Source organism: Microtus oregoni, unplaced genomic scaffold (genome assembly GCF_018167655.1).
Source record: "Microtus oregoni isolate MIOR12 unplaced genomic scaffold, Mior012 000020F_ref0000438, whole genome shotgun sequence".
In the NCBI taxonomy this organism is placed as follows: Eukaryota; Metazoa; Chordata; class Mammalia; order Rodentia; family Cricetidae; genus Microtus; species Microtus oregoni.
This window is the reverse complement of record NW_024543079.1, coordinates 15117971-15128572: the sequence shown is the minus strand read 5'-3', so window position 1 is coordinate 15128572 and position 10602 is coordinate 15117971.

Genomic DNA, 10602 nt, shown 5'->3' with positions numbered 1-10602 from the left:
GTGCTGTATCGTTCGCAGGAAGCCCCCAGTTTGGTCTCCAGCGTAATCCCAGGATGAGGGAGGTGAAGTAGGTAGCTCAGAGGGTCAAGGTTATCTCAGTTATATAAACACAGTTGAGTTCAAGGCCAGCTAGGGATACAGGAGAACCTGTCTTGAAAGGATGGGAGAGGCTGCAGAGGTGGCTCAGTCAGTAAAGTGCTTGTTGTTCAAGCATGAGGACCTGAATTCAGTCCTCCGAACCCAAGGGAAAAACTGGTGTAGTGGAGTGTGCTTGTAATCCCAGTGCCGGGAAGGCAGAGACAGGCAGACCCCTGGAGCTCACTGGCCCACCAACCTAGCTTAATTGGTGGACCTCTGTAAGCAAACCAGTCCCCAAAAGTCAAGGTAGGCAGCTCCTGAAAAAGGACACCATTGAACAGATTCAACTTAATGCCCATCAAAATCCCAACAAAATTCTTCAAAGACCTCGAAAGGATAGTACTTAACTTCATATGGAAAAGCAAAAAACCCAGGATAGCCAAACAATCTTATACAATAAAAGAACTTCTGGAGGTATCACAATCCCTGACTTCAAACTCTACTACAGAGCTACAATACTGAAAACAGCCTGGTATTGGCATAAGAACAGACAGGAGGACCAATGAAACCAAATAGAAGACCCGGATATCAGTCCACACATCTTCGAACACCTGATTTTTGACAAAGAAGTAAAAAATATCAAATGGAAAAAAGAAAGCATATTTAACAAATGGTGTTGGATATCAACATGTAGAAGAATGAATATAGACCCATATCTATCACCATGCACAAAACTCAAGTATCAAAGACCTCAACATAAAGCCAGCCACACTGAACCTTGAAGAAGAGAAAGTGGGAAATACACTTGAACGCATTGGCACAGGGAATCACTTCCTAAATATAACCCCAGCAGCACAGACACTGAGAGAAACAATTAACAAATTGGACCTCCTGAAACTAAAAAGCTTCTGTAAAGCAAAGGACACGGTCAACAAGACAAAATGACAGCCTACAGAATGGAAAAAGATCTTCACTAACCCCACATCAGACAGAGGTCTGATCTCCAAAATATACAAAAAACTCAAAAAATTGGACACCAAAAGAACACATAATCCAATAAAAAAAATGGAGTACAGACCTAAACAGAGAACTCTCAACAGAGAAGTGGCTGAAAGACACTTAAGGAAATGTTCAACATCCTTAGTCATCAGAGAAATGCAAATCAAAACAACTCTGAGATTCCATCTTACACCTGTAAGAATGGCCAAGATCAAAAACACTGATGACAGTTTATGCTTGGAGAGGCTGTGGGGTAAAGGGAACACACTGCAATGCAAGCTGGTACAACCCCTTTGGGTGTCAGTGTGGCGATTTCTCAGAAAATTAGGAAACAACCTTCCTCAAGACCCAGTAATACCACTGTTGGGTATATATCCAAAGGATGCTCAATCATGCCACAAGGACATGTGTGCTCAACTATGTTCATGGCAGCTTTGTTTGTCATAGCCAGAACCTGGAAACAACCTATATGCCCCTTGACCAAAGAAAGAATGGATAAGGAAAATGTGGTACATTTACACAATGGAGTACTTACTACAAGGCAGAAAAAAATAACAACATCTTGAATTTTGCAGGAAAATGAATGGAGCTAGAAAATATTATTTTGAGTGAGGTAACACAGACACAGAAAGACAATTATCACATGTACTCACTCATAGGTGGTTTTTAAACATAAAATAAAAAAAGCCAGCCTACAAACCACAATCCCAGAGAACAAGGGAGACTTACATAGATCTAATCTGCATGGGAAGTAGAAAGTAGAAAAAGACAAGATCTCCTGAGTAAATTGGGGGCATGGGGACCTTGGGAGAGGGTTGAAGGGAGGGGAGAGGCAGGGAGGGGAGGAGAGAAAAATGTAGAGCTCAATAAAATTCAATTTTTTAATATTTATTTATTTATTAAGTATACAGTATTCTGTCTGCGTGTATGCCTGCAGGCCAGAAGAGGGCACCAGATCTCATTACAGATGGTTGTGAGCCACCATGTGGTTGCTGGGAATTGAACTCAGGACCTTTGGAAGAGCAGTCAGTGCTCTTAACCTCTGAGCCATCTCTCAGCCCCAAAATTCAATTTTTTTTTAAAAAAGGACACTATTGATTGAACTCTAGCCTCCACATCCTTATGGATACATGTGCACCCATCATACATGTTCAACCACATGAATTCAAATGGATATATATATATATATACATACATACATACACATGCTGTATGTATACAAATAGAGACTGTGTTGTAGAAAGGTCCTCTACTTCTCCACAAGAGGCATATACTCTTCTGCTGCCTTCCTTAATGTTGAGAATGATGGCTTTTAGTTGGTGACCAAGTCTCCAGTGATTTCTGAGAAGTTCCATCACATTTTGCTAGTACTGGACACCAACACTGATAAGTAGCGGGGCTTGGCCTTCCATTAACGATAAGAAGGGTGTGAAGCAAAGGTATGCTCAAATGGAGTGGCGTGCTGGAGAACTCACTAATGATGCATGAAACACGTGATCACAGCCATGCAGAACCCGCATCAGATCCAAGACCCTGACTGGAGCATGAGAAACCTGGGAAGAGAGGAATCCAGCCAGGCTCCAGCCAGTGTCTGCACACCAGGTTCTGCCTAGACCTCGACACCTGATGAAGATGAGACCCATACAGTTCTGTGTCACTTCTGGCACTTTTATGTCCAAGGCCCACACGTCAAGACAACTGGCCAATACGGTCATAGCTTGGGTAAATCTTCAGGCATTTCTGTTAATAACTAGCTAATATGTCTAATATGCCTAGTTATATCATATTCTTATAAACACAAATGTTTTAATGTGTGAGGAATGTCTAGGGCAGTTATTGAGTGAAAACTAGAAACAAAAGGACTCATATCCTGAGCACCAAAGCCACTTACGACATGAGAGCCTTGACAAATATGGAACCCATGAATTTAGGTTTGTCAACCGCCCCAGGAAAGAGATACAAGAGTGACAGTCCAGGGTCTGCTCAAAGTGAGGAGGTTTAGGGAAGACTCTCCGGGTCACGCTGAGACCTCCTTCTGCAACAAAAGGATTTATTTCACCTACCAACCTAGTGTGACCTGAAACCATTGTATAGCTCATTAGCCCTAAGGAACCCCAGAGAAGGCTGCTTCAAGACTGCACAACCTTAGAAAGAAAAGGAAAGGGGAATTCTTTTTAAAAGCCCTTTCTTGGAAAGTGTGACTGATGAGTCTTTTTGCACCCTGGGGAGTAGGGCTTGGTATGTCAAGAAATCTCAAGCTAGGCCAACTGAGGTGGTGCATACCACAATCGCAATCCTGTCAAGTTGAGGGCAGAAGGATCAAGGAGGTGGGTCCAGCCTGTCTCAGGTAGGGTGTTTGCCACTACATCTAGCTTATTCTTATTTAAAATTTATTTTTACTGCTGTGTGTATGTGTCTGTCTGTGTGTGTTTGTATATTTGAGTGTTAGTGACCAGGGATGCCAGAGCCATTTGTGAGCTGCCCAACATGGGTGCGGGGAACCAAACTCAGGTCTTTGCAAGAGTGTGCATGATCTTAACTGCTGAGCCAGTGCTTTTCTCCAGTGCCTGAAAATCTTTCCTTCGATATAAAAATAAGAAAGACCTTTCAAGTGATGGGCAATAGATAACTGATGTCTCACAGTTTTGCAGAAATCAGATTCGGGATTGGGGAGTTAGCTAAGGTGACAGTATTTGCCTTGCTTGTTTGAGGGCCTAAATTGTGATCCTCAGAACCCAAGTAAAGAGTGCTTGTCTTTATATACAGTGTTCTGCCTGCACGTATGCCTGAATGCCAGAAGAGGGCATCAGATCTCACTCTAGATGATTGTGAGTCATCATGAGGATGCTGGGAATTGAACTCAGGACCTTTGGAAGAGCAGTCAACAAGGAGTGCTTGTCTTGTGGGGTGTTGTGGTATAGCTCGCACCCTTAATCCCAGCACTCGAGAGGGAGAAAGATCTCCAGGCTAGCCAAGGCTACATAATGAGACCTCCCTCGTCTCAAAACAAACAAAAAGAAAGAAAACAAAATGATTTTTAGAAGCTATCTGGCCGGGCAGTGGTGGCCCATGCCTTTAATCCCAGCACTCAGGAGGCAGAGGCAGGCGGATCTCTGTGAGTTCGAGGCCAGCCTGGTCTACAAGAGCTAGTTCCAGGACAGGAACCAAAAACTACGGAGAAACCCTGTCTTGAAAATCAAAAAAAAAAAAAAAAAAAAAAAAAAAAAAAAAAGAAGCTATCTGGAGTAGAGCACATCATCTGCTTCTGGCTTCAGGGACAGTTTTTAAATTATGCCTGTATGAATCTCTGTGCAGTAAGCACAAGTGTCCTGGGAGCCAGAATGTCCCATTCCCCCTGCAGCTGGAGCTGCAAGTTTTTGTGAACTTCTGATGTGGGTGCTGGGAACTGAACTGGGATCCTCTGTAAGAACAGTGTGTACCCTTTGCTACTGAGTCATTTCTCCAGTCCCAGGGACATTTTTTAATATAGCAAATTAGGGACTCTTAGCACTTGGGAGGTGGAGGCTAGAAGGCCATACTCAGTTTCAGCGTGAGTTTGGAAAAGCAAAGCTGTTGGAATGGTCACCTGCACCTGCGTGGAGGATCAGTCCGAGCTGTGACATGTGGCCCAGTGTTGGGAACAAGTATTTGGAAACAATTTGGTTTGGCAGGTCTTCCTGTATATTATCTTTCAGTAAGCCCTTTCTCAGGTAGATGAGTGAGTTTCTCCTCTCCAAGCCTCCTATAGTGCTAAAGGCAAAAAGCCATTGCCACAATAAGAATATTTATTACCTAGTAATCCACTTTCCTTTTGCACAACTCTAAGTTCCCCAAGGCAGACCTGTTTATTTGCCTTTGCCCAGAAAAACAAAATTTACTAAGTGTGCATCTATAGAGTACTAACTGGGTAATGGTTTCCTGCACACCCTTGTGTATGTGGTGCTGGGTGTCAAGCTCAGGGCCTTATGCACACCGAGTACACTGCCACAAAACTGCATGCACAGCCCTTAAATACTTCGTCACTCATCTTATTCTTATAGAAAGTCTGCAGAGCTGGGAGTGGTGGCACACACCTTTATTCCCAGCACCGGGGAGGCAGAGGCAGGCAGATCTTTGTGAGTTTGAAGTCAGCCTGGTCTATAGAGTGAGCTCCAGAAAAAAACAAAAAACAAACAAACAAAAGTCTGCAGGGTAAGTATTATAAAACTGCCAGCTAACTTATGGGAAACAGAAATACAGAGGCAAAGAAACTTGCCCAAGATACTATAGCTGATAAGGCTAGAGAAAGGATTTCAATCCAGGTCTTCTGGCTTGCCTCGAAAGCCTGTGATCTCAACCAGATATTAGTTTGTTCATACTGCCATGGCAAAGCACCACAGAAATCTGTTGTATCAGAATCCTGGAAACTGGCTGTTACAAACCCAAGTGTTGTTAGTAAGTTTCGTTTCTCTGGACACCTTTCTCCCTCATTTGAATAGAAAGTACCTCTAAGGTGAGTTCTCACACCTCGCCCTGCTTTTTAAAACAGAGCCCTAGCTAGTTGTAGTGTAGACCTTTAATCTCAGCACTGGGGAGTTGGAGGAGGGTGGATCTCTGAGTCTGAGTTCCAGACCGGCCAGAGCTACATAATGAGAGTCTGTCTCTAAAACAATTCTTTCAAAAAAATGGCATTTATCTATTTATGTGAGAGGGGCGTGTCTGTGTGCCATCGAATGCCTCTGGGAGTTTTGGGAGACTTATGAACTCAGTTCTCTCTTCCACCGCATGGGTCCAGGGATCAAGCTCCAGTCTTCAGGCTTAGTGGTAGACACCGTTGCTCACTAAGCTTTGCTCACATGTGTGTGCCTGTGTGTGTACATGTAAATACACACATACACATCACATACACCCAGGTCCTCTGAAAGAGCAACCGGCGAGCCATCTCTCTAGCTCCTATTTTGTTCTTCTTTTTTTTTTTTTTTTTTTTGGTTTTTCGAGACAGAGTTTCTCTGTGGCTTTGGAGCCTGTCGTAACTAGCTCTGTAGACCAGGCTGGTCTCAAACTCACAGAGATCCCCATTTTGTTCTTCTTAATATATTTCAATTACATTTATTTCCTTAGTGTTTAAATGCACAAATGTACACAGTCAATATAGAGGTAAGAAGACAGCTGGCAGCAATCAGTTCTCTCGATCCAGTCCGTGGCAAGTGCCTTCTTCACTTGCTGAGCCTCCCCCTCGTCCGCACCAATCAAGATCTTATATACCTCGGGCTGCTCCCGAACTGACTCTGTAGCTGAGAAAGACTTGAAGTTATGATTTCCCCACTTCCACCTCCCGAGTGCTGGGATGATTGGCAAGCCACAGCGCCCACTTATACAATGCTGAGGATCCTCTTGAGCTTCCTGGTTGCTAAGAAAGCACCAACTGAACTATGTCCCCACTCCCCCAAACAGAAACATGGTGGCTACTGGGCCTGGAAACTCCTAGTACCAGGAGGGCAAAAGGAACATACAATTCTGTCTGTAACAACTGCCATGTCTTGTCACCTCCTAAGGACACCAAGATGTCTGGGTACAACACTGCTTTGCATACACCCATTTTCTCCTCTCAACCTAGGACCTAGTTTTAAGTTTTGTCATTCTGGGGGTAACTGAAGTAAGTGCTCACTGTAAAGTTGGTCGTTAGAAGTTTCTCAATCTTTTCCTTTTCTCTAGTTGGCCTTATGGCCTGGAATTACTACATTAGTTGCTTCAGAAGTCCAATGCCAACCAGGTAGCCCCAAGGCAGTAGAACATGGGATGACAGATTACGATGGAGGAAGGGACAGCGGTAAAGGGTGGGAGGTCTGCAGAGGAAGCAGTCTGACTGGGGGAACCCGTCAGTGGTAGAGGTTTGCATCCTAGGCTTCTTGGTCTGTTCCAATCAGCAAGGCATCAGTCAAGCATTTCCCTGGCGGCCTCTGGGTCAAGCCTTGAGGTCCAACCAGAATGGATGCGGTGTTTCCCTGATTGGTGTATGGGGGAAAGAGAAATGATCGCCTGGCCAGGGCGGTGCCAGGTAGTGTGAGGATTTAGTGTGGCAAGGCAGGCCTCTGTTCTGTCCTGGAAGGCCACAGACGATTTCTCCGGGGAGGCGAGAAGGCAGGTTCCTAATGTTCCACAGAGGATAGGAAAGCTGTCATTTAGGAGGACGGGCAGCATGCAGAAGAGACATTCATGTACTCCTGCGTGAAGAGACAGGTCTGGAGAGCTGCCACGGCCATGTTGCCTGTGTCTGTGGAGCTCTCGCTGTCCATCACTCTCAGAACAGAACCTAAACCCTCAGTCTCCACTGCTCTTTGACGCTCTTAGCCCCGAGCGTGAGTGGCTAGAAGTGGGTGGGCTGCACACAAAGCCTTGGGAATGCTAAACAGGTAAGCTCCAGTGAGCTCCACCCCACCCTTGGCCTCTACTTTGGACCTCCAAGCCTTTGTATTTGCCATTCGTTCCAGCTTCCGTCACTCTTTCAAAAAGTTGACTCCATTGTGTTTCTTAGGTCATCTGCCTCCTCGGAGAGCTCTTCCTGACCCACCACACTGGCTACCATAGCTTCTCTTCATACCGGAATGAAAAGGACCTGAAGTACGGCCTCTCCCTCTCCCTTTGCTTCCTTATTTACTCCCTTGTCTACAGCCCTTCTCTGCTGTTGGACTGTAAGTTCATGAAGACAAATATTTTTTGTCTTTTTTTCCTGGCTATGTTTCTAGAATCTAGACCAATACCTAGCATCCAGTAGCTGCTTAACAAACAAAGTAAGGGCTGGAGAGATGGCTCAGTAGTTAAGAGCATTGCCTGCTCTTCCAAAGGTCCTGAGTTCAATTCCCAGCAACCACATGGTGGCTCACAACCATCTGTAATGAGGTCTGGTGCCCTCTTCTGGCCTGCAGACATACACACAGACAGAATATTGTATGCATAATAAATAAATAAATATTAAAAAAACAAAAAACAAACAAAGTAAATGAAATGACCAGACAGGGTAAAATGGGGATAGTGGTAAAATCTCTGCTGAGAAACACTTTAGGGACGAGTTCAGAACCCAAGGCCTTTGGGTTAATGGAGATGTTGAAGATGGGAAAATAGGAGTTCTGGTCTCATTCCTGCAAAGGGTGATGGGAAGAAGGGGGCTTTGGGATTTGGAGTGGGCTCTGGGTCTCCAAGATTTGAGCAATAGGACTGGCCTGTGGAGCCCTTGAGGAGTGTTTTCTTGTGGTGGTAGTTGTAATGATAAATAAAAAAGGAAGGCGAAGTGGGTACCTTTCGGCGGGCCCGCTCAAAATATGTCACTAAGCAAACATGCTATGCGCAACAGAGTTAGTGCAAGAGGTTTATTGGGGAGGAGGATGGGGGAGAGTGAAAGGCTGTGCTGGAGTGGAGAAGAGGCAAGGGAGGACAGAGGCAAGAGAGCGAGCTGTCCCTGGCAGGCACATTTAAGGGGTGCACATGTCACACAGCTGGCTGTGGCAAGGCACCCTGGGACAGGTGATGATGTAACTGCTTTGGCAGCAGAGGCAGGCTGCTGCTGCAGTGGAAACTAACACTCCTCCCTTTTGTTCATATAAAAAGGTGAGGACCTAGGAAGGGTTAGCAGGTGAGGTGGGAATGAAGGAGCCATGTTCTCTAGACTGCTTCCTGTTGTCTGAGGGCATTGGCATCTTGCTTAGTGGCATAACTTGGCAGGGTGGGCTGAAAGGTACCCACTTTGCCTTTCTTTTTTATTTATTATTACATTGGTGCTGGTACATTTATTATTACATCAGATAGGATCTCCTGGTATTTGGTCTGGTCACACTAGGTTCAGACCTGCCCACTCAACCTGCAACAGGTCAGCTCTCTTCCACCTACGATAGATCTGCTTTCTTGTTCACCGATGGCTTTGCCTTCCATTAAATACTGGCAATTGGGTCTCTGCCGGGGATACCCACTTCTGACAAGTCCCCTGGATGAGAGGCTTCATTTTTCAAGCACAGTCCTCACTTTCTGGCTTTTCTTGAAGTCCTGGTACGAGGCAACTGGGTCTCACTCGGGCCCTTCGCCTTTGGCCCCTGCTCCTGTGTGATGACTCACTGAATAGCCTGTGTCTGCTCTGTTTGATCCTCCTCCGAGGACGTCTGAGAGTCTTAGATTCTTATAGTGATATTTTGTTTGTAATCTAACAAACAAAGCTTGCCTGGAGATCAGAGTGCAGAGCTAAGTCACTAGTTAGTTGTAGAGACCAGGCAGTGATGGCACACACCCTTAATCCCAGTACTCGGGAGTTAGAGGCAGACAGATATCTGTGAGTTCAAGGCCATCCTGGGCTACACAAGATTTAATCTGTCTAAAAGAAACAAAACTCACACAAAGGTGATTCCAGCACCTGGAATCATATGCCTTTAATCCCAGCGCTAGAAAAGTGAGACAGGAGTGATATGGCTGGGTGGAGAGAGGTATATAAGGCGGGAGGAGACAGGAGCTCACTGCAGTCTGAGGATTTGTAGAGACAGGATTGCCCTTTTGATCTGAGCATTGGTAGAGGTAAGAACTCTAGTAGCTGGCTGCTGTGCTTCTCTGATCCTGTCCTTCAGCTTTTACCGCCCCCCCTCCAATATCTGACTCTAAATTTTTATTATTAAGAACAATTAGAATCTGTGCTACAGGTTCTGGACTTCCCTCTGCCTCATCCTTGGGAACTGTGTCATACACCTTGCTGTGGGATCCTGTACACTGTGAATATGTATTGCTCTCATTGGTTGATAAGTAAAGCTGCTTTGGCCTATAGCAAGGCAGGATAGAGCCAAGTGGGAAATCCAAGCAGAAATACAGGTGAAGAAGGGTAGAGTCTGGGAGACACCTGCCAGCTTCTGAGGAAGCAAGACATGTAGAAAATGAGGTTAATTCTACAGCCACATGGCAATACATAGATTAATAGAAATGAGTTAATTTAAATGTAAGAGCTAGCTAGTAACAAGCCTGAGCCATCAGTCAAGCATTTATAATTAATATTAAGCCTCTGAGTGGTTATTTGGGGACTGGCAGGTGGGAGAGAAACATCCAGTTACACATTGGGATGTCTTTTGGAGACCCTCTGTTCACTCTGTTCAAATCAAATCTAGCCTAAGTCAAATCTGACTTCAGTATACCTTGGACCAGGCAGTCAGTGAATGGAAAAAGAATTCTTCACTCTCTTCCTTTTACTTTGCTCTTGTTTCTGTCTGCTCTCCTCTCTAGTCGCCTCTAAACTTTGTACATATCCTGCCTGTATGTTTGTGGCAACATGGGAGTCAGAGATGGAGAGGCCGTCTTCATCTTGCTCAGCATACAACAGTTCTCGCCTGCCATGTCTGCTGATACAGCTCTCAGTAAGAGAGGTTCCTGGGAGCACCCCTATCTCCTCCAAAGAAGATGGGCAGGCACATCTACCTGGAGCTTGCTTAAATGTGGCAATGCCGGCCACTGGGCAAAAACAACCAACCAACCAACCAACCAACCAACCAAAAAACTGCTTTTCACCTCAACTTCTGCCAA